Below are 26460 nucleotides of genomic sequence, written 5' to 3'. Positions count from 1 at the left end.
AGTACCAGATGCCTTTAGCCTGCTGACTGTGTCTCCTTTGTTATCTATGAAGCTGTGTCTTAAGTACCCAGAAAACTTTGTTCTATTTTTACTTAATTTTCTCACCAATATCTGGCTCCTGTGTTCTGCCTTCTTGGTCAAGGCTAGACTTTTTCAAAGTCCCCTCCCCCCACTCCCGTGATCTTGGTCAAGAGGCCTTACCATTTTGGCATGTGGTTTCCTTAACAATGACACCAGTTATAAGACAGTCTGTAGTCCATTCTCTTACCAGAAGTTGTGCACTGAGTACTGTCTTCTGAGCCTGGGCATTGATGCTGACATGCCTGCATTGGCTCATTTATTCATTGAATCACATATTCTGATTTGTTTCAGAAAGAATTTGAGGGGATGGGGACTAATTATTATTTGCTCTCCCGAACATCCAGATCACTTGGACATTTATCATCTCATTTGATTGTATTATCTCATTAGGCAAGCAAGTTAATAGGTGTTATTAACTCCATGGAACAGATGGGCTAGGAGCCCTTTATAGCAAACTTGGTGAGTCCAGTGTGATCTAGACCAGATAGTAGAAATATTGTACTTCAATGGATCTCCAACTTCAGAGTATATTAATAAGATATTAATTTGATTTCTGAATTGTTATATTTGGGTACAGCCTGAAAGTCTGCATCTAAAGGAAGCAGTGGGAATGATTCAGACTGTGTGTGTGTGTGTGTGTGTAAGACCAGAGATGAAACCCAGGGCTTTGTGCATGCTTAGGCAAATGCTCTGCCATTGAGCTACATCCTCAACACAACTCAAGTAAATTCATCTTTTAATACAGTGAGGTGCTAGATCATGAGGCGGCACAGTAGCCTGGCCCCAAGGAGACCTCACTATCTGCTTTGAGAAACACTGCTTTCTATGCTAACAGAGTGCCTGGCACAACATAGATGGTCACCAAATGTTCATTCATTAACAGATTCATTCATCAACAAATCTCAAGTCAGTATCAGCCACTAGACACAGAATTAAAGCATCTAGGGCTACTGAGATGGCTCAGTGGGTACAGGCACTTGTCACCAGGCCTGACAACCCTGAAACCTGTAAGGCAGAAGGAGAGAACCAAATCCCACAATTTGTCCCCTTACTTCTCCACCCATGAGCCATGGTGCACACATGCCTTCTTCCCAAGCCCATATATTTTATATTTTTATATACATATTATATATATATACATATTATATATATATATATATATATATATATATATATATATATATATTTTAACAAAGTTAAAAAAATCACACTAAACTTTCTAAGCATAGGAACATGTGTTGGATGCAACCTCACCTCAGCTTTATTGTGGCACTGGTCAATGGGCCCTTTAAAATATCCATAAGAAAAATTAACTTGTTTTCTGTCTCATTTGTGTTTGTTTGTTTGTTTGTTTGTTTGTTTGAGACAGGGTCTCTCTGTGTATCCCTGGATGTCCTGGAACACACTCTGGAGACAGGCTGGCTTTGAACTCACAGAGATCCCCCTGCCTCTGCCTCCCAAGGGTAAGATTTAAAGGAGTGTGCCAGCATTGCCCAGCTTCTCTGTCTTATTTGTACTCTAACCTTGTAGATTTTGCCCAATACAGTTCTAACACCTCCCACCCTACGAATAATTATTTTCCCTTTAACAGACCTTCTTAGCTCTTTCTCTTAGGTATCCAGCTTCAAGAAGCCCATGATTCTCCCTGCTTAGCCCATAACTTCTATGAGGATAAACCCTCAGCAGTGTACCAATAGGAGACTTGGATCTCTTGTAACAATGCCTCTAGCATTCTCCAGAATCATGAGTGACCTATGTCAAAGAGGTCAGATGAAGCTTTCTTGAATGACTTCAAATTCTACAGATTAATGGAAGCACCTACTAAACACCTCTGCTGTGCTGCCTCTTGATCTGGCATCATGCTGTGTTAATGGATAGCTTGTCAAAGTTGGGTTGAGCATGTAGCTCAGGAGTAGAGAAATAATCTAGCTTATAGAGAACCTGGATTCCGTCTCCAGTGTGGAATCACAGCTCTCATGGAGATAGTGCTAAGAGGGAATGAGCAGGAATATTGAAATGAATATTGGCGTCTTTGACAGCATGAGGGACAAGGAGGCAATAAATGGAACAGATATCTCATAGCACTTCCTTGTCTATGGATGAGAACAAAATTGCTTACCTCTATGTGTCTTCAGTTCATAGACATTAAAGGCAGTGAGACACCAAGATCAAATTACTTGGAGAGTGTGATTTACAACCTCATGGTTTTCTATCAACTTCATATTTTCCCTCTTTCAGCTTCATGTCCTTATGTCAAACAGTAACTGTGCTAGAGGGCCACCAAGGCTCTGTGATGAGACTGGGACATACCTTCTGATGGAGAGTGTCTTCATACAGCTGGCTGGTTGAGGGGTGGGTAGATGCACCGGAAACACGGATGGCACTGCATGTGTAAGCTCTCACGTGCTCATGTTGGAAAGGCTCCCATATCCTGGTTGGGTCACAGGACTGCTGTACACCTCAAGCTCACTTCCATCAGTCACACGGAGACTTCAGGCACTTGTCCCTAGGGACCTGCAGTTTTAGTTAGTGTCTGGTGCTTCTCAGAGCTCTGATCACTTATCTCCAGATGCTTCAATTTTAAAACTTGGAGACAATACTGATTGCCTAGTGTAATGGAGCAAAGATTTTCTTCTGCTTGCTCATCACTAGAGTCATACCTAAAGTTCCCGTAACTAAAGACAGACCAACAAGAGAAAAGCATTCACATGTACATGACACAGAAGCCTTCAGTAATAAGGACCAATAAACTTGTGTGTTTCACATGTTGTTTGATGGAGTTGTGTGTGGTCATGGAGAATTGTGACTGAGAGTGTGATGAGATATGGTAATTGAATTTTCTGTATTAGCTAGAGCTGTTTGTTCAGATTCTTTGGGAGTTTCTTTTCTTCTGACTTGTAGGAAGGGCACCTCTCTCATGAGGGTCTTCTTACTGATGGGGATAAGGTAAAGAAAAGTCAGAGTGACCTTGCTATTACTCTGGTTTCTCAAGGTTAGGGTGCAGTGTTTGGGAGCAGCATAGCTTGAACCCCATTTGCTAGCTTAGAAGCTTGCTTGAGGACTCCATACAGTGTTCCTTCCTTCTCTAACATTGTGTGGGGCACTGAGTTACAGCTTAAGTGCTTTATTCTGTTGATTTTGGTCTTTCTGCTTTAACTCTTTGCTCCATTGGGAGCACAGAGGAGTGAGGCCCTGAAGGGAGATTTCCTCAAATAGTCCAAGCTTTTCATCCTACTTCTGTGTGAGCTCCAAGTTGACAATATTTCCTTCCCAGGACCTTTTAAAGTAGAAACAAAATATGTTATGCTTGGCACTAAGTCATCTGCAAATGTGGCCTTATGTCTCTCGTGCTGCTCAGTTTTCCAGGGTCCTTTGGCTGTCTGCTTTGTTGCAGAAAAAAGGAGGAGGAGGTAAAGGCAGGGGCAGATCACAAGCCAGGAACCAGAGAGTTGCAATAACACTCAGTGTACCCTCCTTATCAAGCAAGCGGCGTTCTGAGTGATTAAAGTGCTGTGATTCAAACAGAGAGAGGGCTGGTGCGATGGCTCAGTGGGAAAGGTATCTTCTGCCAAACCTGAAGATATGAGTTCAATTCCTGGGACCCAGTAATCCTCTGACCACACACATGTGCCATAGCAGAAGCACATGCATGTGTGTGCACACGCGCGCGTGCGCACACACACACACACACACACACACACACAACTACACACATGCACTAAATAAAAATGTACTTAAAGCTTTATCACCGATCATGTTATAGACAAACTGGTGGCAGCGCCTGGGATCCAGGAGCCAGCTTCTTAGTTCTCCATCAATTAAAAGGTACTTAGTTCAAACATTCTTTGCTTTAGGAAGCACATGGAATTAGAACTAGAAGATGAAGCAGTAGGAAATGGAGCATGGCACGCACTGTTATCTGTTGGGAGCATCCTCGGTCAGGGTGCCAGGGACACATGCCCCACACAGGTCTTGGAACTCTGCATTTTCTAACAAACTGCAGAGTTAATCTTGAGAGGAACAATGGACTGAGAGAGCTATGTGGACAGATCTAGAAGAAATGTGCACTATGTCATGGTAGCTGTACATGCCGGTCTTGAATAAGTGGGTTTGCTGAATTCCAGGCTTACCTGAAGGTTTCTGGGTAAACCCAGTGACATGTGTATCCTTGAAGATACAGTTTGGGGGCCTCTCCGAATGGGCAACATTTTGAAATCCGAGTGGAGCGCTGTAGGGAGCTCTTTCTCAGGTTTATTCCTTTCTGCTTGTTAAAATCATTTGAGGAAAAAGAGCTTTGGCACAAGTGAGCAGGTGATAACAGCTGGGCCTTGTATGATCAGAGACAATGAGCTGAGGGAGCCCCAAGTGCCTGTGGCAGGAGCAAAGGGAAGGCTGAATAAGGGGCTCATGTGTCTCTGCACATTAAATCTTATTTCCACGCAAATGTGACATCTTTAGGATTGTCACGTGCTTGTAGATGTGATCTTGCAAACACAAAGTCTGGGCTAGTAACTGAAGTGGGCTTAGTGTTTAACCTATAAAGATAAAGGCTCTGATAAACTCGGTCGCAGGGAGTCTCAGGAAGTATTTGGGGCACACTGTGGTGGGAGTGGGTATCAGCAGGTTCTCCACACTCAGCCGAAAGTGCTGCCTTCTCTCAGGAAGCTGGGGCTCGAAAGGACGCATGGAACTTAGGATTTAAACTGGCATAGCCACAAACGATTCTGTACGAACTCTTAAAAAAATTATGCCCGTGGGGCTGTGTTCTGGTTTTGACTATGTTTTTCTTTCATTTCTAAAGTTTGCATTCAATTTCCAGGACTTAGGATCTTACTGTGTGAAGTGAGATGGACTCTAAATTGACTGCGAAGACACGCCCCCCCTTCTCCCTTCTGCCTCCCTTTTATATATATGTATATGTTCATGTGTATATACAGGCTAGAGTTCAGTCCTTCAGAGCTGTCCCCTTGCTTCCTGTCTCTCCCTCTTCAGCACCGTACCCAACTTTTTATACCGAGATGCTGGGTATTTTACACATGGATGCAGACCCGTGTGTAGAATTACTACAAGCAATGGGAGTGGCTAAGAATCTTTAGAATTCTTTGTGCTTTTCCCCACTCTTCTAAATCAACTATGTGACAACTTAGGAATTCTGCAGGTGAGATTACTTCTTACCTGCATGGAATTGGACATAGACAGCAGAGAAAACAAATTATAATGGCTGGAGGTTGAGCCACTAGTTCAGTGGCAGAGTACTTGCCTAGCATGCACAAGACACTGGTTTCAACCTCAGCAGAGCAAAAAACAAACAAGTGAGCAAGTAAAGACAGCTGCAGGGACTCTGTGGGTTGCCATCGGATGCTTTGGAGATGAAACAAGCGCATGCAGGCATTTGTTACTGAACCATGGTTGCAGCAGGTCTCCAAAGGGCAGAATCTTACTCAGGTTTCTTTTGGAGATAGCTGAGTAGACCCTTATCCTTCTCCTCTTTCTCCTTCTCCTCCTCTTTCACCCCTTCTCTTACCCTTCTTTCCTCCTTCCTCCCTCTCCTCTCCCTTCTGCTTTTCCTCCTCCTCTTCCTCTCCCTTAAGCTAACTTTTTTCTTTATGATATAGCACCTAGAACAAATCCTTGTGCTACTGATCCTTCTTGCCTCAGTCCCACCGGTTACAATTGACAATACAAAGCAATTACTAGAAAGCCACGAATAGGATGCAAGGTTCAGGTTCTGGTGGTTAGAGAAGGCAAGAAATACTGCACCACACTGTTTTCTGTACCTGTAGAGAACTTCTCGAGACGAGGGAGGTGAATTCATCTCAAGTTTTTTGACTCTCAAAACTCAAACAACATAGTTCAAGCTCTAGCTGGAGTTATGTTGGCTCCGTCACCTCTTGGTTGATGGTGTCATAACAGCAGGTATTCTCTTTTAAAAGGCTTGTTATTTAACCATAGTATTATGTAAACAGACAGAACACTTATGAATAGAGAACACACATATAAAAGATTCCTTAAGGGTTTAAAGCATACAGAGGCCTTTCTGAAAACACACCGTATTGATCTCAGTAATGTATTTTGGCATGAGCATTTGCCTAGTAAACCTATGGGATGGATTATTTTAAAAGCATTGATTGAGGGTTGGAAATTTGTTTGTTATCTGAGGATGCTTCATATATGAATGTGTATGTCTGAAGACAGACAACAGCCTTTGGTTCAGTCTTTGACTTCCACGTTGCTTGAGACAGAGTTAACTATTGCTTGCTGCTGTTCTCCCCTCCTGAGGATTCTCTTGTCTCCTCCTCTTATCTCTGTGTTGGGAGTGCTGGGATTACAGATGTGAGACACCTGTGCAGCTTTATGTGGCTTCTGGAGATCTGAACTCAGGTTCTCACATTTGTACTTGTTAAGTGATACTTAGAGGTGTTTTTTTTTTTTTTGTATATTTTAAAATGTATTTGTGATATAGTCTAAAGAGTGGACCTGAGTTTTGGATTTTACTGTATACTTATTTCTGTTTCTAAAGGTCATACTAGTCCATTGGTGAGAGGTGAGGGAGAGATTATATTATGAAACCAAGATTAACCTTAAACTCATAATTTTTTTTCTGCCTCAGATTCTCAAGTGCTGACATTATAGGCACGCGCCCTCCATATTTCTGTGACAATCTCTGAGAATATGCTTTTCCACATATGTATTGCAAACTTCATTATTTATTGTCATTCTTAAGACACTCCAATCTAAAGGTGTCAGGTACATCCCAACTCTTAGAGCTGTGTGTTACTGGCCGCTGTAAGGGGGAGTAACACCTAATATGTTCGCAGTGGTGTGTTTCCTCGGCCTGTTACTGAGCACAGATCTTTCCTTTCAGCAAGGTAACTTAAGGTCTCCTGGAAGCTCACTTTCAAGCAGGCTTTGGTACTGAAAGGTCCGTCCAATTTTACCACATTTCTTTCCTTCAATGAGGAAGGATGGAGAGAAGCAGAGCTTGATGGCCTCAACCCACTGGGACAGACAGGGCTTTTCTGTTACTGTGCCCTTGTCACGTGATTCCCTCGCATGGCTGGGAAGCACTTCCAGGTTAGAGCTCTGGGCTGTGAAGTGGGTAGCACAAGACTCTCCGTAGAAAGAAGACTGTCCCAGTCCCCCCACAGACACAGCAGGTTGTAATCTAAAGAAGACAACTATTTGCTCTTTGTTTAGGAGTCCTCTAAATGTGAGTCCCCAGAAGGAAAATGGGGCTGCAAGATGGATGAGCTACTTTTTATTTATTTATTTTTTTTTTGGCTATTTGTTTTCCTTTTCAGATGTGTGAATCATTCAAGAAATGCATAGCTTAAGTCATAGCTGTCAGACCCCTGTTCCTCTAGAAACTTTCCACATGCTTGGGTGGATCAGTATTTGGTAAACTGGGAAACAGTGCTTTTAGCTCACTGGCCCTGTCTGATTTGCTGAGGGATTCTGGCTTCTCTTGTAGAACAGGAAAGCCCAGGGGAGTCAGAGAGTCCAGCCCAGAGACTGAAGTTGGGCTAGCGGTTAGTCTAGACAGGGGTCATTCAGCAGCCATGAGCCAGGCAGAGGATAAAGCCCTAGAGGAGAGGGACAGGGCATTTGAGGAGAGCTGGACTTTGAAGAAGTTTGTAATGAAGTATAGCCAGTCACTCCAGTGGCAGAAGGTCAGTTTACTCTCAAGTTTGTGGCTTGAAGGTGGTAGCCTTTTTGCATAGCTGGGCAAGGAACCCTGGGATTGCACAAGCTAGGCAGCTGCTCTACCCCTGAGCCACGTTCCAACTCTGTCTTTATGGTTGAATGATCCCCAGTTTTAATGTGTGTGTGTGTGTGTGTGTGTGTGTGTGTGTGGTGTGTAAATGAACAGGTTCCACTCTCATGAACATATCCTTCCTGTAAGGAGGGCTCCTATATCATTCTATGGGATGCCATCTCAGCCTTGGGGAATGATGGGAGTTCAGGGGTAAAGAGCTACATTGAACTTTTCTTGGACTCCAAATACTGTCCTCAGGACCTATGCATACTTATGCTGGTATGCCCTGAGCTTCTGTGTTCATCTGCTGGATGCTGGTGAGCATTAGTACTTGACAGTGAAAATACTGGAAGCCTCAAGGTGCTTCTGGGCAGAGGAAACCTTTCATTCCATAATCAATTATCCGTGTTCTCTGTCTACTTGAAGGGAAAGCCAATAAATTCAAAGTTTTGTTTTTAGCAAGAGTCTTCGTAGGAATATAGTCTTGAGCGGAACCTGTTGATGCTGGTAGAAATAGGCAAGACACCCCTTGTACTTCTTGCCTTCAAAAGCATGCAATTTAGATATAGAAATAAAATAGCGACAAGAGAATTATTGACAAAATGAATGGGGGTGGATGCCTTTGGGTTCTCTTGGGCATATGTTAGCTCACATTCTGTTGCTACAACAAAATCCTTGATGGGGGGTGTAAAGGTTATTCTGGAATCATCTTTACCTAAAGTATGGTAGAAGTGTCCGGAATGGATGGTGTAGGTTACTTCTTGCTTTTTGTGGGGTAGAACTTTCTGTTCCCTCTGAGCCATATTTGCACAGATAATGGATCTTGCGGTTTTTATCCCCCGTGGAACATGCACTGATGGTATTATATTGATTTGTGTTTCTGTTCCTCTTTAAAAGGTTTGCATCAGGAAAATATAAAGTAGACTATTAATTTTAGGAACACCAACTGGAAAAGTATCTTATTTATTCTTCCCCTAGTTTTATCTTAAATTATAGGGCAAACCGTTCTTATGAAGAATTTGGCATCGCTATGAAAGGAGAAGCCTCTGTGTGTGCACGCTTTCATGAGCAAATCTAAGTTACTGGTGATCTTTTCAATCTTGTCACTTAGTTTTCTCACTGGAGATTTCAAACTTGCCTCAAGTGAAGTTGCAATAACTTTTCTTGACAGTAAAATTCCATAACATCCCAGTCCAGAGTAGAACTATTTGGTGGCGAATAGTGAACAACGTACTGTTTGGCTGCCTTAACTGCAGTGAAATATATTTATATTGCTGAGAAATCTGGGGCTTTCCAACAGATCAAAGCCCTATGACATCAGTGTTCAGAAGCTTCGAGACTGTGGTACATTCAGGAAATTGGTGTACATAGATCAATATGACTGTCTGAAATAGAGCTTTTCCTGGTATTTTTGGAGACTGTATTTAGCATTTCTAAAAGATTCTTTTTGAGGGTAGAAGCTTTACTGTCAAGTAAGATTAGTGAACTCTACTTTTCTTATTTAAAGACAGCATTGCAAATGGATTTTAACACCCACTAAAGTGAGTTCCTGCTTTACTCAAAGGCAAAAATAAGGATGGCAGGAAGGGCAGACAGTGTGGAGACCATGCTTTAGAGAGGACGTGAGCCCTGGGCTTTTGCTACTTTGGTTGCTTGGTTTTTTGTTTGTTTGTTTTTTTTTTTTTTTTTTTTTTTTTGAGATAAGTTTCATTATGTAGCCCAGGTTGGCCTTGAGCTCATGGTGATCTTCCTGCCTCATCTCTCCCAAGTGCTGTGATTACAGGTGTGTTCCACCACAACTGGCTGAGACATCTTTTAAATATGCTGATGGTCAGTAATACTTAAGCTTCCAGACAGAATTCTTCACTTCAGGCCCAGTGTAGACCTGGTACCTATGCACTCTGGTGAGTGCTCTGGTTTGGATAAAACATATTCCCTCATATCTGTGTTGGCCCTTGAGTTTAGATCTTTCTCCATCCACTAGATGACATCCACTCCTGCAAGGACTTCCCCATTTTTAATGAATGGTCTCCTTTCTCCTCTAAGAAACAAAAAGACACTCGTGTCAATGGTGTAGTTCGCAGACCGTAAAGCTGTTACAAGGTTATTAACTCATGAGGATGATGAGTAATGGATATTAGGAGGTGGAGCCTAGTACTTCACTGGGTGTAGACTCCAAAGGGAACGATGGGTCCCGATGTTTCCTTCCTCTCCTTCTACCACCTACTGCATTGCTCAAGGTGAGCAGCCTCTGCCTACGCTCCCAACACCCTGATACTTTACCCTGCATCAAGCAGAAGCAGATAGAGCTGAGAAGTCACAGCTGGGAACCTGTGAGGCTGGTGAGCCACAGTGAACCATTCCTTTTAAAAACTGTGTCCTCGACACTTTTTTTTTTGTCTCAGAGACAAAAAAAATCAACACAGCATGATAATGTGAGTGTGATTGGTTAACTCAACATTGAGAAAGTGATTTTATTGAAAGTAAGATTTAACAGAAAATGAAACAAGCTTTCCCATGTTAGTTCTCTTCTAATCATTCATAAACCATGTGTACTTTAGGAGAAAGAATAAAGAATAATTGAGAGTATTTATAAATGTGTCTCAAGATGCTGTTTGGTTTTTTTTCTACACTTGTTACTCCACTGCTTTAATGTCTTAATTCAGCCATTGTCTTTGGCATGCCATGATTCTTAGTTGATCTTTGAATGGTAGGACCATATGATTTTGAGGGCAGACGAGAAAGGAGAACTCTAGGTAAACTGGAGACAGACAACCTAGAAATACTCAGTAAACATCAAAGGAAGGGCCTCCCCTGAGGTCCATCTTACTTTCGAAAGGGCTTTTAAATGTTCATCAACCTTCACAGTGTTTCTGTGGGGGTTGTTTTCTATGAATAAGCAAAAGCCAGAAGAAATGACTAAGATGATACCTCTGTCTCTCAACTTTGGACTAAATTATTGCCAAATAGACCCAGCATATACTTGTTTTTATTCCTATATTTCAAGTATTTTATAGTATTATTTAACTATAGTCTCTTTAAAATAAAGAATGTTACTATATAAGCTAGGCCTTGAACTTAAACCCCCCCCCCCCCCCAGTGCTGAGAGTATAGCTGTGTGCCACAACAGCCACTCTCTTGTAATCCTTTTAAAGAATTATTTATCCCACATGTCAACATGTCACAGTAAGTTGTGACCAAAAATAAGTAGAAGATAGGGGACAAGAGAAAGCAGGGGCAAGGAAGAGGAAGATAAAGTCAGAGGTCAAAGAGGAAGATGCCTTTAGCTGACAGCCTTCAAGCAGTCAAAGCCTGAAGAGGCGATCCATCAGGAGAATTCGTGTCCATTAGAGAGAAAAGTTGTGCTCAAAGATGCAAGGCTATGCTGAATCCAGAACTGAGTATCTGCGTTTGGAAAGCAGAAAGATACTATGAGAGGAATCATGTGCCTATCACATTTCCTAGGAAAATGGCAGAGAATAGGCAATCTGGTCCTAACACTGAAAGCAAAAAAATGCTGTGAGAACCATACACCTTCCATATTTCCTAGGAAAATGGTAGGGAATAGGCAGTCTGGTTCTAACACTAAAAGCTAAATGATACTGTGAGAAGAACCATGCACCTACCACATTTCCTAGAAAAAAAAAAGGCAGGGAGTGGGTAGTCTGGTTCTAACACTTAGGTCTATACAGAGCAATCCCAGAACAACCCACAGGCCTTGCAACATTGGGATGGCTGGAAAGGCCTTTTGCCGCTGCTGGAACTGATCACAGCAAATCAGGAAAGTCCTCCCAAAAGGCAAGGAGAAGCTTAGTGTGGGAAGGATTTCTGTGAAACGGTATTTTGTCCAGGACTGTTACACTTGTGAAATCACAGCGGCTGTGGTTGCCGCCTGCACAAGACCGACACAAGGGCCAACACTCCCTTTTAGATGGAGGAGGAGCCCACAAGGCCCCACCCCTCGCTGAGGGAGTGTTCCTCTTCTTGACGTTGCTCCTGGTAGGTTGTCCATGATCAGCGTATAGACAGCACTAATTGGACTCAGTGGACTACAAAAGATAACGTGAAGTTGGGAGGGGGTTGTGGTGGAAGGTGGGAGAAATTGGAGAGGGGGGAATATGGGGTTGATATGATCAAAATACATGGTATTCATGTATGGAATTCTCAAAGAATGTTCCTTAAAAGAGATGTACAACCTGGAACTCAGCTCCCCTCACTGCCCGGCTGGCCTGTTGCCGTGTCAGTGGGGCTTTCTCAGGCCTTGTATGTAAGGAAGCCTGCTGCAGCACCATGCTCAGGAGACTCTTGCTGTCACCTCTGGGCACCTTGCTATTGGCAGGTGTTGAAACTGGCACTCACTTGGTTCTATGGCTACACATCACCTTTCAGTTTTCCCTAGACACACTTCTCACACTTTGTCTTGTTAAACATGCTGAGTACAAGGACTTAGGTATGTTTTCTCTATGGACATCAATGAAAGGCTCCCAGGTTGAAGCATGGCTCATCTGCAGAGCTTGTTAAAATCCAAGGGCTGAGGCAGGTAAGGTGGTATATGCCTGTAACTCGGGATTGAGGATGAAGAGAGTCGGGACTATGAGTTCAAGACCATCCTTTGCTACAAAGTAAGTTTGAGGCCAGCTTGGGTTACATGAGCCTCTGTCTCAAAACGAAAACGAAAACAAAAACCCAAAACCCCAAGGCCGCTTTATGAGAAACAATGAGAGATCAGTGGCAGTGGAATGTGCTGTCCTCTTCTCTTCCCTCCTCCCTATTTTCTCCTCTTCTTCCCTCTGCTTTTCTTTTCTCCTACTCCCTTTCTTCCACTTCCCCACTACCTTCTGCTTTCTTCTGTTTCTTGAGATTGTCATACTGTGTAGTTCAAGCTTGTCCTCGAACTCATAATAACCCAGATTCAGATATGCACACCATTTTTGGTTATTGTCACCACCATCTCCTCCTCTTAGATTTCTTTATTTTATGCTATCAGTGCTTATTGGTTAGTTCTATCAACTCGATGCAAACATATATATATACACACACATATCTGTGAAGACAGAATCTTAACTGGGAAAATGGCTCCTTACGGCCGACCTGTAGAGAAGTTGGTAGGGACTTAGGAGTTGACAGGCTTGTTTCCCAGCACCCACATGGCAGCTCACAACTCTCTGTAACTCCAGCTCCAGGGAACCTGACTCCTTCTTCTGATCTCAGAGGGCAGTGGGCCCTGGACGCACATGGTGCACAGTTACACAAGCCACACACATACACACACACAAATAAATAAACAAACAAATAAATAAATAAACGAATGAATGATTTTCAAAGTTGAAAGGAGGGGTTACTCTAGTGCAGTGTGCCTTTAAAGGGACGCTATTCCATGGTTTCTTGTATAGTGTATATCTAGAAGAGAGAATTGAGAGCACACCTGCAGGAGAAATGTTTTGTGTCTAAAGAGCAGAAGATGCTGGTTACCCTGGTTTGGTCATTACATGTTGGGTTACATGTTAGCACTTTGCATTCCAGAAAAATGGACAACTTCTGCATTAATTACACCTAAAATTTAAAAGCTGCTTCCTTTGTTCTGGTACAACTGTGTCCTCTCCATCCCGTTTCTCGCACTGGAGAGCAGGTGCGTTAGAAGCGTGCAGTTGTAAGCATTCTGTAATCCTCCTAGATGATCCCAGGCCAGCCTTAAGCTCTCTAAACACCCAGAGAGCCAGCACCCTCCTGCTGCCTTTGTTTTCAGGCCGTGCTGTGAAGGACTAAGCGCCATGCCTCATGTCTGCGGCTGGAGAAGATGCTGCTCCATAGGTAATGGATGCTGTTGCCACAGCCTTTTTAAAACAGAGCCATCACCTCTACCAGGCAGGGGTGGGGGTGGATTGGGAGGGGGAGGGCTTTGAGCAGATGATTGTAGTGAAGAGGTTTTCAGTGTCACACCTTTCAATATGGATTATAGGCCGGAAGTTTAAGACAAAGCAAAATAGCACTCGTGTTTATGGAGAGAACTTTCTGTTTATAATTGTTCACTGTGTGTACTTCACATTTGTTGAAACCCTTGAAACAGTGTTTAAGCTCATGGAGAGGAACATTTCAGTGCTTCATTATGTGACTAGGAAGAAACCCATCAGTTCTGCTTGGAAAGGGTCTTGGATCTCCCTGTGGTCTTGAAGTAGTTGGTTTGCTTGAATGGTCACCAGAGGACAGCTGAAAGGTTTGAATTACTATAGCTCTTCATTGGAAATCATGATAGTCATCTTGTTTTCAACTGGCTTTTTCCCGGGATTCAGAGCAGAGCAGTTGTTGGCTGAGCATGAAGTGCCAGGCTCGCTCCTCAGTGCTGCCAGAAGAAAATGATTTTTTTCCCTTCCCATCTGAACTTGTTTTGAGACCGTTTTGTTGTTGTTGTGTAATATCCTGCTGAATTATCATTAGGCATTCCATTTGTTCTTGTGGCTTAGGAACAGAGGTGTGCCAAAGGCTGGAACAGAAACATCCTGAAATGTGAATTGTATTATCAGTTACTGAGCATCCTTTAAGCAGCAACAATGGTAACAGATGAAAACTGTAATGGGGAACAGACCTAACTCACTGCTTGCCAGGATGCATTGCATTTTGAATCCAAGCATGCCAGTCCTTCTTATATAAAGAGAACAACACTCTCAGGATCGTGGGCACAGAGAAGGGCTTTATGCTGAATCTATATGACAAGACAATGTCCCAAGGAAGCCCCCCAGAGAGCCCAAAGGGCATAAGGAGGCCCCCTGCTTGCCTGTCCTTTTTTATCCCATCAACTCATTTATCAGTCCAGTTTAACTTGGGACCCAATGTTTGCAATCAAGATACAAATAGTGATCCCCTTAGACATATTTGCCAGCATTATTGGATAGACAAGAAAACTGTTCAGCAAACAACATCAACACTATAATGTCCTACTTTATAACTATACACCTTTCTTCAGTTGCTAGATCAAGCCCGGCTTCTTCCATTAATTTTTAAAAATTATTTATAATACTCATAAAACACATATGAAAACACTGAAAAATCTTTTAAGATCGATCTCCTGTTTTATGTGTATGAGTCTGCATGTGTGTGTGTGTGTGTGTGTGTACCATGTGTGTGCCTGTTATCTTCGGAAGCCAGAAGAGGGTGTCAGGGTGCCTGGACCTGGAGTTACAGATAGTTGTGAGCCACCATGTGGGTGCTGTAACCAGGCCCAGGCACTGCTGCAGTGGCTGTCATTTCAGCCCACCACCACGATGGTTATGTATACAGGTAAGTGCAGTGAGTAAGCCACTAACTGTGTACTCGTCAAGGGCATCCATCTCCAGAACTTTTTAGCTTGCGAAACTGGAATTACATAGTATCATTAAACACCAACTCTACATTCCCCTCTCTTCCTTACTTTTGTCTTTCTATCTGACTATCCTAAGTACCTCATAGAAGTGGCATCTTACAATATTTTTCTTCACTTAGCTTATATCACCAAGCACAAAGCCGTCATATTTCATTCATGATGCCAAGATTCTCTTCCCTTCAGTGGCCAAGTGATATGTACCACACTTCGGCTACCTCCTGATCCACCGTGGATCACTGGACTAGCTTCCACGTTTCAGCTATTGTGAGTGTTGGTGTTGTGAGCAAGGGCATAGAAATAACTCACAATGGCCATGCTTTCAGTTATTTGGGGCGTGTACCAAAAAGTGGAATGTTTGGCTCAGATGACAATCCTACCATTGATTTTTGAAGAACCACCATAAAATTTCCCTTAAGAGTGATTCATTTTGTATTTCCACCAATAGTTCCCTCTTTCGCAACTCTTCTTATCAGTTTTTTAAAAATATACCTATCCTGATGGATGTGAGGTGAAATCTCACCTTAATTTTGACTGGCATTTTGCTGATGAATGATTTAAATGTCTTTTCATGCCTGTTATCTTCTTTGGAAAACGAACTTTTCATGTCCTTTGCCCACATTTGGTTCTGTTTGGTTTTTCCTACTGACGAGGTCATGAGTTCTCTCTGTATTTTTGGATATTCATCCTTTGTTGGATATTTGATTTACAGTAAATGTGCTCTGTTCTCTAGATTGTCATTTTACTGTTGATAGGCTCTTGATTCGCTACTCCTTTCTAACTTTAACCAAGCCCAAGATTGTTCTCTTATTAACTGTGTCTTTGGTGCTATTCAAGAAATCCTGGCCAAATGTAATACACTAAGTTAATTTTTAACAATTTAGTCTAATACTAATAACTGTGAGCCAGAGTGACATTTTCTTGCTGTAACATTACACATAGCATCATCTATAACAAGCAAATGACAATGTAGAACCTTCTGCTCTAGCAATTATGAGTAATGTTAACTTCAGGTATAAATTTACATTTATTTTAACATGAAAAGTGTTTTAGGAGAAGAAACCATTTTCTTGATGCATTGAAGGACAGATAGGCACTCCCTTCTTCCCTGAAGACTTTCCAGTAACAGGGCCATTCAGAAAAGCTGTCTTGAGATATTGCCTGTTCTGGAACCCATGTTTTTTCTTTCCTTGTGTTGCTCAGTGAATAATCTGTCCTGAGGCAATCTTGTAGCATCGAATATGACAAGCCCTCCATTTTCCTAGACAATATTTATTTCATTTTCATTTGTTAGTCTCAAGTGCATAAAAACACAAAACAAAACAAAAACACACAAACCTAGTTCCTGACTACCAATGGCCATTGCTTTTCTTATTTTTTTCTGTCTGTAGTTACTCTTGCTCAGTTCTCAAGTGTGCATGTTTGCAGTTTTCATCAGTCTGCAGTGCTTTTCTGTCTTCTGCTCACCGGCTTTGAGTTTCTGAAGATAAAAGCTCAAACATCAGGGGATGTTTGCTTGGCTCACCATTTCGGTGGGTAAAACCCATCATGAAGGAGAGGACAGGCTGCTAGGAGCTGCGTGTGGAAGTGGGAGTCTAAGGTGGCCGGTCACACTGCTGTGACCAACAAGAAGTAGAAAATGGTACCAGAAGTGGCAACAAGATGTACCTTCACCTCCCATCCCAATCAACCCATGACCTCCCAAAACATTGCCCCCAGCTGAGGACCATGTTTTCTTTTTTAATTATTATTAATTTTTATTTTTCTATATTAATCACAGGTTATTTACTTTGTGTCCCAGCCATAGCCCCCTCCTTCATTCCCTCTCAATCCCACTCTCCCTCTCTCATCTCCTCCCTGCCCCTTTCCAAGTCCACTACTAGGGGAGGTCCTCCTCTTCTTCCATCTGACCCTAGCTTATCAGGTATCTTCAGGACTGGCTGCCATGTCCTCCTCAGGCGTAGCAAGACTGTTCCTCCCTCAAGTGTTCGGGGGTTGGGGGGAGGTAAAGGAGCCAGTCATTGAGCTCATGTCAGAAATAGTTCCTGTTCCCCTTACTAGGGAAACCCACTTGGATACTGAGCTACCATGGGCTACATCCGAGCAGGGGTTCTAGGTTATATCCATACATGGTCCTTGGTTAGACAAACAGTCTCATAGAGGACCCCTGATATATTTTGGAGGACCATGTTTTCAAACACATGAGCCTGTTCAGACCATTTCAGATCCAAACCATGATGGCCATTTAACTTAGACATTCTTTCTTTTTTAAACACTATAAACACTGTCTAATCCATGCCATGTGACCTGACCTCTTCTTATCTGTGAGCTTTCTTTGTGCTGGCCAGATTCACACACTCTCCCCACGTGGTTAGATAGTGGGTTCCATAGTGGCCAGCCCAGATCTGCCTTTACCCTCTACACAAACGCCCAAACTCACATGTTCCCTTGAAGGCAACTGAGGACTAGATATGTCCAAAGAAGAGACTCTTTCCAGCACCCCTTTCTTCCACCACTGTGGCTGGTGCTTCTGCTGTCTGTCTATGGCTTGAACTTCAGACGGTAATATTTTTTCTCGTCTCTGGTTTCCTCTATTCCGGGGATGGATCTGCTAATTCCACCACCTGTCTGTCTCCTTTCCACAATGCATTACTCTGTTCACAACTCTCCAGAATCTCCCTGCTTTGTGCTTCTCCCTGTCTGTTTCTGCCTCACCCCCTCTTGCCTCTCTCCCAGAGGGTTTCAGGGTGTTAATTTTTCTCCAGGGATGCTGAGCCCTCAGCCTGGCTCCTTCCCCTCAATCTCCCCTCCCTTCAGCACACCTTGTTTCTTTTCATCCTTCAGAACATGACACTGAACATTTAGTTCAGTGTAAACTTTAGTATGTTGTTTCTTTTATCCAGAAGTCTGTTCTGTGGCCCCTGAGAGTTATTTTTTGTTCTTGTAAATGGGGCCTAGTCATTTCCCCCATTTGGGCATTGCCCTGCTTGGGCTTGCTACTGTGTGCTTGCGTGCTGGTTCTACAAGCTCCCAACAGCTTGCGCTTGGCACGCTGTGTCCTTGTCTCCTTGACCTGCAAGAAGGGCAGTGCCTGTCCCCAGCATCTCTGTTCTAAGTGTATATACTATTCCTAGCTCAAAGTGGCCCTGGTTTTATTGACTGAATTGAGGTATGCTGACTTAGTCAAGTATTGATTTTTTTTTTTCTAAATTTTAGCCAAAATTTACCATTCTCATGTGCTGGCATAAACCCTAGTGTGCTTCTTAAACAGAGACTACAGAAGGAAAATACAACTTAAAATTTAAAGGGGCTACTGAGAAAGGTGGGAGGAAGAATCTCTAGTTCCTCCCCCTCCCCAAAGAAAGGAAGCCAGGTGTGGTGGCACAAACCTGTAATCCCAACACTCAGGGAGGCAGAGGCAGGTGGATCTCTGTGAGTTCAAGGACATCTTGGTATACAAAGCCAGTCAAGGACAGCCAAGGCTACAGGAAAAACCCTGTCTTGAAAAACCAAAACCAAATCAATCCAAAATAAAACCAATAAATGGGAATCATTTATGCCTATGCATGGAGAGGAGCTATGGGATGGAGGAAGCAGCAGCCCACAGTGCTTGATTAATTAGTGGGAGCTGAAGAAACACTGTGGACCAAGAGTGTGGGGTGCTGGAGGCAGGAACCCCCGTGGCCACTCCGTAGGGCATGAGGTGGGCAGTGAAAAGCAGGGTTGTCACCCTTGGCAGAACCACTGCTCTGTTATTCAGTGAGATCTGAAGCGGCTGGTCCAGTGGTAGGAGGATGGGATATGGAATGAAGATAACAGGTGTCTGTGAGATTGAATGTTTCTCCTTCTCTCCTTCCCTCCCTCTGCTCCCCCTCTGATTCCCTAGAGCACATTAGTCTCCAGGTGGTGGCTCTATGCTTGAGCTGCCCTCCATACTTACTGCCATTGTCACCGAATGCCCAGGCCACCGCCATCTTCTCCTTGTAAGACCTGGGGTCTCACAGCTCAGGAGTTCAAGATCGCACCCTTCCCAGAAACTCCCCCAGACCAAGACTCGTTGCAAAAGCAAGAGGTTTATTAACCATTGCACAGTGGGGTCACCCCTGCTGGTCAGCAAAGAGTGGCACCGGGAGACAAAGGCCTTTAGGTTTTTAAAAGAAAAATTGCGGGAAATTTGAAGTTGCAGTCTTGGCAATTTAGGATTGGATGAGGAAGCTATAAAGTAAGATAATTGGTTAGTCTTAGATGCTCAAGCTTGGCCAGTCCTGCCAAGTGTGGATGCAGCTGCAATTGAAGGTGGGGGTGGTTAGCTCATCCTTGAAGATTAGGGGCTGCAGACTTTTGGCTGGAGGTCAAAAGCTACTCAGAAGAAGTCTAGGTTTGTTGCTAAGAAACGCTATCTCAAAGACAAGGGTCTGGTCCTTCTTTTGCTGAGTGAAGGTCATTGCTTGCTTGCCTTTTTTTATATCTGTCCTCACAGATAGGGTCACATTCCTCCATTCTCTGGAAAGGTACTAAAAGGCTTTAGCTTAACCTGGACCTAAAACTCAAAACTATAGGCTTTAGAAGACATATAGGTTACAAAGTTAGCCTAGCCCTTTCATCCTGACCATGTCTCACTCACAGGAGAGCCAGCCAGGCTACTTCAGAATGCATTGTGCATAACTCTGATAAAATGTTTGCTCTATAGAGAATGTGTGTTGATGTGTATCACCCACCTTTCACCTAAACAGCTCCAAGGGAAAGGAGGGGAGAACGTGTTTCACACATTGTTCCATGCTCGCCTCTCAAATTGCTGCCTTGCCCTGAGTAAGTGAATTTGTTACTTGTGCAGTTGGTTGGGGTGAAAGGGCACTTCTTGAGGCTCACAACCTCAGCAGCCCCTCACGGGGCGGGATTATCTGGCTTTATTTTGCAGGAACACAATCAATTTGCTAGCCTCATGTCATCTTCCAAGGTTGATGAGTCACTAGGTATTTTTATGAGGTTTCTCACTGAGTGAAATATTTATTACGGGAAGGACATTATAAATTCAAAGTTTATCTAAAACAAATCTGTCGACTACAGCTGAACATTTTTTTTTTTTTTTTTTTTTTGGCTAAGCAGAAAAGAATAAGGAAATTCTTTTGATGCTGGGTGGGGAAGTTGTAGAGGTAGACACAACGTTTATTTTCTTAACCTAATTCTAGAGAACTGGGGTGGGGGCCAGCTGGGAAGTTCCTAGGTAATCATTCACACGCCAAACGTCAGTTTCAAAGTAAACAAGTCAAGTTGAACTTTAACTTTTTTCTAATTCATATTTCTCCTCCTGTTAAAACACAATAAAGACTTAGTTTTCCGCAAATACATAAAATAAATTAGCATAACTCTGTCTGCTACGCCATTCCACTTTGGCCACTAATTAAAAGGTGTCTCCTGGGAGACCACGGGGGCCCCACCTCTCTCTGTCAGGCTGATGCGTAGGATCACATGCATTCTGCTGCAGTCTGGCACTTCCGGTCACACTGCAGCGCGCCGTGACCAAGTCAGGGTTGAGGGTGTGTTAGTCAGGGAAGCTGAGGCATTTTTTTCTTTTTTGAAAGAATTTTGGCTTTTAGATTGGCTAAAATTTGGCTGCACTGGGCTAGGGAATCTCCAACTTTTTTTTTTTTTTTTTCAGTTTTACTCATAATATTTAAACAGGCCTCGTGTAGATGAACATATTAAAGTGTTCCCTCAGAGTAATAAAAGAATTTCTCGCGTTTCTCATTATATACAGCTGTAAGAAAATCCTTTATGACTTAAATCTGTAAACAGAATGAGAGTCTTTTCACAGAATTAATTTTGACTTCAAAAGTCTGTATTTGACCATTTTCTATTTCATTGGTTCTCTCCTCTATATCCTCCCTTTTACTTGGTGTTTTTTTTTTAAATGTGTATTGTGTGTGTGTTGTGTATCTACTTTTCTAATATAAATGTTTAAGTTGTAAATGTCTATATTTAAGCACACAATTTTTGACATTTTTTTTATGTTCAGTACATAATTGTTCCCTGGCTTCCCTCTGAATGTTACTTGATTTTCAAATTATCTGTTGATTTTTTTCAAAGAGCCTTTGATCTCTTTCTAGCTGGGGCAGAAAATGCTTTGTATCCGTCTAGTGTTTTCCATGCAGAGATGTTAGGTGATGACTGGTGGAGGTCAGCCTTGCTGGGCAGCATGCCTCTCCTCTGTTGGCTGTTCACAGTCTTACAATGGTGTCTCCCTCTTCTCAGCTAACTCTAGCGTGTGTTAAATTGACAGGACAGTAGAAACAAAACAAAAGACATTCCTCTTGTTCATTCCTATTGGGAAACTGACCTGTTCATCACTATGAACTGTGTCTTTTAACTCCTGTCATCTTTCTTATTCTAAAACACACCGAACCTCCTGGTCCTCTGACTTTTACAGTCTTTCTGCCCCCTCTTCTGCGCATTCCCTGAGCCCCTGGTGTAGGGTAGGGTATACTGTGTGTGTCAGTTGTGTTGGGCACAGCAGTCCGTTGAACTCTGCATTTTGACCATTGTGGATTTCTGTCACGATCTCCAGCTGCTGTATAAAGAATTCTCTGTAATGAGTAGTGAGAACTACACTTATCTGTGGATAAGGATGAGTTTTTAGAGAGGAGTTAGAAATTATCCTGTTTTAGAAAACTGGGAATCATAGGGTCTCCTGACCTTACCAGCCATTGATGCTTGGCTAGGTTTGCAGTCCCAGGCCTGACTTTCCTCTTATTGAGAGGGCCTTAATTCTCATTAGACAGCTGTTGGCTATCCCCTGCTGCACCACTGGGGTTATCTGGACAGACTGGTCCTTCTTGTGGTCCATAGGCTTTCTAGCTGTGTAAGAATTAATCCGCTCCCACACACTGGTAACTTGCATAGCACCACCTGACACTGCAAGAGTTAGTCTTCAGGGAGGGAGGAGGTTCTTGGTCAGTTCCAGCTCAGTTACTCTCAGTCTTGTGCCTGAAGTTTGTGATGTCTTTAATAACAGTCTTCCCTTCAGGTCCGGGGAGGAAACCAAGGGCACAGTACCTGGGCCTTCCAGCAGCACTTGCTAAGAAATTTAAGTTGAATTCAAGATTCAGCAGAACCAGGGAACTCCAAGAAATAGTGCTCAAGAGCCCATTATTGAGCTCCTCTGAAGCTTTTATCGCAAGAGAGTGTCAAGATTCAAAGCAGGGACAGAAAGACAATGAAAACCATGCAGAGTAGTATTTCTCAGTACTATCGGCAGATGTCCTCATGCTGCAGAAGGTCTCATGAATGAATGGGGGCTGTTTGCATGATACGCTTCAGTGTGCTACACTGCACTGCCGAGGAGAAGGGCTTATGCCGTTGCTTGGCTTGGGGAGGCAATCCTCTAGGGAGTGAAAAAAGATCTATGGGACCAGGGTTCACACAGCAGGAGAGTGTAGGAATGTCTACTATATGCAGGCCATACAACAGCGTTTTATCTATCTGTCTGTCTATCTATCTATCTATCTATCTATCTATCTATCTATCTATCTATCTATCTATTTCGAGACAGGGCTTCTCTGTGTAACTTTGGCTGTCCTGCACTCAATTTGTAGACCAAGCTGCCCTTGAAATCACAGAGATTGTCTGCTTCTGCTTCACCAAGTGCTGGGATTATAGGTATGCACAGCCACACCCAGCTTACACAACAGTTTATACTGTTTTGGGGGCTCTCTTGGATTTCCCTTGACCAATAGCTCCAAGGAGATTTCAATGCCTGGCACTGGGGGTTTTGTTAGATAGCCTATGGCTTTTCGGGAGAACATTATCACCCCAGTGGCTTAACTTTATCACCACCACCACCGTAATTGTCACCTATGTGTGTGTGTATATATATATATATATATATATATATATATATATATATACATACATAATATGTACATACATATTATGTATATACATATATATATATACATATTATGTATGTATTTAAAATAAACATAAAATAAAGTTTCCTTGTGGTTTTTACAAACTTCCTTAGTATCATTTAGCTCTATCCCCTTATTCTCCTGTATTATCCTCTACCCCTTCTCCAGTTAAAATCTCTCTGTATTCCCATTTCTCCATTTTTCATCTCAAGAGCTCCCCCACAGTCCCTTTTTACTTCCTGCTTTGTAATGTTACTCTAGCTTATACACTCACATCTAATGATTAGGAGTTAGGATCCACAAATAGCAGAGATGTTTTCTTTCTGGGTCTGGGCTACCTCACTCAATATAGTATTTTCTAGTTTTATCCATTTACTTGTAAATTTCATGATTTCCTTTTTTCTTTACAGCTAGATATAATTTCATTGTTATATGAATATTTTCATTAACAATTTATTATTTGAAAGAAATTTAGGTTATTTCCATTTCCTAGCTATTGTGACTAGAGTGCCAGTGAAAATGGTAGAGGAAGTACGCGTGTAGTAGGGCCTCAAGTCCCTCGGGCAAACATCCAGGCATGGTAAAGCTGAGTGTAGATGAGAGAGTTTCTATTGAAAAGGAACACAATGACCAAAAGCAGCTTGGAGAGGAAAGGATTTATTACCCCTGAACTTCACCGTCACTGTTCACCACTGAAAGAAGCCAGGGTAGGAGCTCAAACAGGGCAGGAACCTGGAGGCAGGAGCTGGTGCAGAGGCCAGGGAGAAGTGCTGCTTCCTGGCTTGCTTCTCATGGCTTGCTCGGCCCGCTTTATCATAGAACCCAGGACCATCAGCTCAGAGGTGGCACCCCCCACCATGGGCTGGGCCCTCCCCCATCAGTCAGTAATTAAGAAAATGCCTTTAGGCTCGCCCACAATAAGATCTTAGGGAGGGATTCACTCAGTTGAGTTTCCCTCGTCTCAGATGTATCAAGCTGATTTACGGCTGGACAGCACACTGGGTCATATAGCAGGTCTACTTTTAACTTTTTGAGAATTCTCCACGTGGCTCTTCATAGCGGCTGACCAGTTTGCACTCCTCCTAACAGAGAAGAAGTGTATCCCTTTCCTGTACCCTTGCCAGTATTTGTTGCCAGTTGTTTTGTTTGTTTGTTTGTTGTTTTATCTTGGCCATCCTGATTGGGATAAGATGAAATCTGAAAGTGTTTTAATTGGAATTTCTCTAGTTGTTAAAGATGTTGAACCCTTTTTCAGATATTTCTTCTTTTGAGATCTCTGTTCATATATGAAGTCTATGTTTTAGTTTTGCCATTTGTTTTCTTCATTCTTGGCACTTTGAGTTCTTTGTGTATTCTGGGTATTAATCATCTATTAAATGTAAATAGCTGGCAAAGTTTCTCTCCTACACCTGGGCTTCCTCTTTACCTAATTATTTCCTTTGCCCTACAGAAACTTTTTAGTCTTATGAGGTCCCATTTGTTAACTGTTGGCCTTACTTATTGCCAAATGGATCCTACACCTTTATCTTACAGGGTACTGCTTATGTTTTCCTCCAGCAGTTTCTGTGTTTAAGGTTTCACATTGGAGCCTTTGACACATCTGAAGTTGAATTTTGTTCACAGTGACAGATACGTGTCTAATTTCATGCTTCTATGTGTGGACATCAAATTTCCCTAGCACTGTTTGTTGAAGCTGTCCTTTCACAAGTGTGTATTTTTGGCATACACAATATATTTGTGTATATTTGCCAAAATATCAGATGGCTGTAGTTTTGTGTACTCAAGTTTGGGTTTTCTATTTTGTTTCATTGATCTACATGTCTGTTTTTGTGCCAGTACCATGCTGTTTTTATTATTATTATAGTTCTGTGATATAGCTTGAAATCTGTTATCATTCTTCCTCCATCTTTTACTTAGGATTGTTTTGGCTATCTGGGGTTTTTTTTCGGTTTGACATGATATAAATTTTAGGATGCTTTTTTTATTTCTGTGAATGCTTCTGTGAATGGGGAATTGGATTGAGATTTCCATATATGTATTGTCTTTGGTAGGATGGTCATGGTTCACAACATTAGTTCTATCAGTTTGTAACATGAGAAGTCTGTCCATCTTCTAGTAACTTCTTCAGTCTCTCTTCAGAGATTTAAAGTTTTCATTGTGGAGGTCTTTCACTTCGTTAGGTTAATTTCTAGGTACATTTTTAGGCTATTGTGAATGTTAATTTCCTATTAACAAATGGGTCCTAATAAAACTAAAAAGTTTATGTAAATAAATAAAGAGGAAGCCCATGGGGTGGGAGAGAAACATTGCCAGCTATACATTTAATAGATAATTAATAGTTTCTGTGAACTTTTTCTGAGAATGTGTATTATTGGTGTTAGAAAGGCTACTGACTTTTTAAAGTTGATTTTGTATCCTGCCACTTTGCAAGTGTTGCTCATTTCTACAAGTTTTATGGTGGAATATGTGTGTTTGTTTATGTATAATATATCATCTGCAAACGGATAATTTGATTTCTTCTTTCCCTATCTCTCACCCTTTACTTTGTTTTGCCTTATTGCTCTGCCTAGTGCTTGGAGCACTGTATTGTAAAGGAGTAGGAGCAGGAAACAGCCCCTTCTCATTTTTTGTTTCAGTGGGATTGCTTTTTTTTCCCCCTCCATTTATTTGGATGATGTCTGTGTTTTTGTTGTATAAAGCCATTATTTTGTTGAAATATATTTTCCCCCTCCTTTAGGAATTTTATGTTGGATTTTGTCAAAGGTTTTCACAGTAGTTGTGACTTTTGTCACAGATGATCCTGTGACTTTTGTCTTTAAGCTCATTTATATGATTGATTTCCATTTATTGGCTTATGTTTGGTGAACTATTCCTGTGTTCATTGGAAAAGACAACTTGATAGTAGTGCATGATTTTTATATGCCTGAATTTGTTTTGCAAGTGTTTTATTGAGAACTTTCCCATCTGTGTTCATCAGGTATATTGCCTGTAGTTTTCTTTTTTCTGTTGTGTCTTTACCTGGTTTTAGCATTTGAGAAATATTAACTTCATAGGAATTTGGAAATGCTCGTTCTCTTTCTTTCTTTCTTTCTTTCTTTCTTTCTTTCTTTCTTTCTTTCTTTCTTTCTTTCTTTCTTTTGAATAGGTTAGGAAGGACTGGGTGTAGGTCTCCTTTGAAAGCATGGTATCTACTGCAAATCTGTATGGGCCTGGGCTATTTTAGTTGGAAGGTTTTAAATTACTGTTTTGATCTCTCTCCTTATTTGCTCTTCTTATTTGCTATAGGCCTGTTTACATTGTTGGTCTTTATACAGTTTAACTTTGATGATTTGCATGAATCTAAAAATTCATCCATTTCTTTT

The 26460-nt window shown here is 42.2% G+C and overlaps 1 protein-coding gene across 3 annotated transcripts in view; it reads left to right on the top strand.

Annotated features, from left to right (window-relative positions):
- The window catches only part of Atp8a2 (ATPase phospholipid transporting 8A2), a 504296-nt gene that overhangs the window by 38282 nt on the left and 439554 nt on the right, over positions 1 to 26460 (top strand). Inside the window, exon 1 of one of the 3 annotated variants that reach the window (XM_055617226.1) lies at positions 17675 to 17753. The exons of the other annotated variants lie outside the window; for them this stretch is intronic. The gene's annotated coding sequence lies outside the window, so the exon portion shown is untranslated. Of the gene's footprint in view, positions 1 to 17674; positions 17754 to 26460 lie in introns of those variants that run through there. 3 annotated transcript variants of the gene reach the window in all.

The sequence above is a fragment of the Psammomys obesus genome, unplaced genomic scaffold (genome assembly GCF_907164565.1).
Source record: "Psammomys obesus unplaced genomic scaffold, mPsaObe1.curated_primary_1811, whole genome shotgun sequence".
In the NCBI taxonomy this organism is placed as follows: domain Eukaryota; kingdom Metazoa; phylum Chordata; class Mammalia; order Rodentia; family Muridae; genus Psammomys; species Psammomys obesus.
The sequence above is the reverse complement of the archived record's forward strand: the minus strand, read 5'-3'. Positions and strand labels throughout refer to the sequence as shown.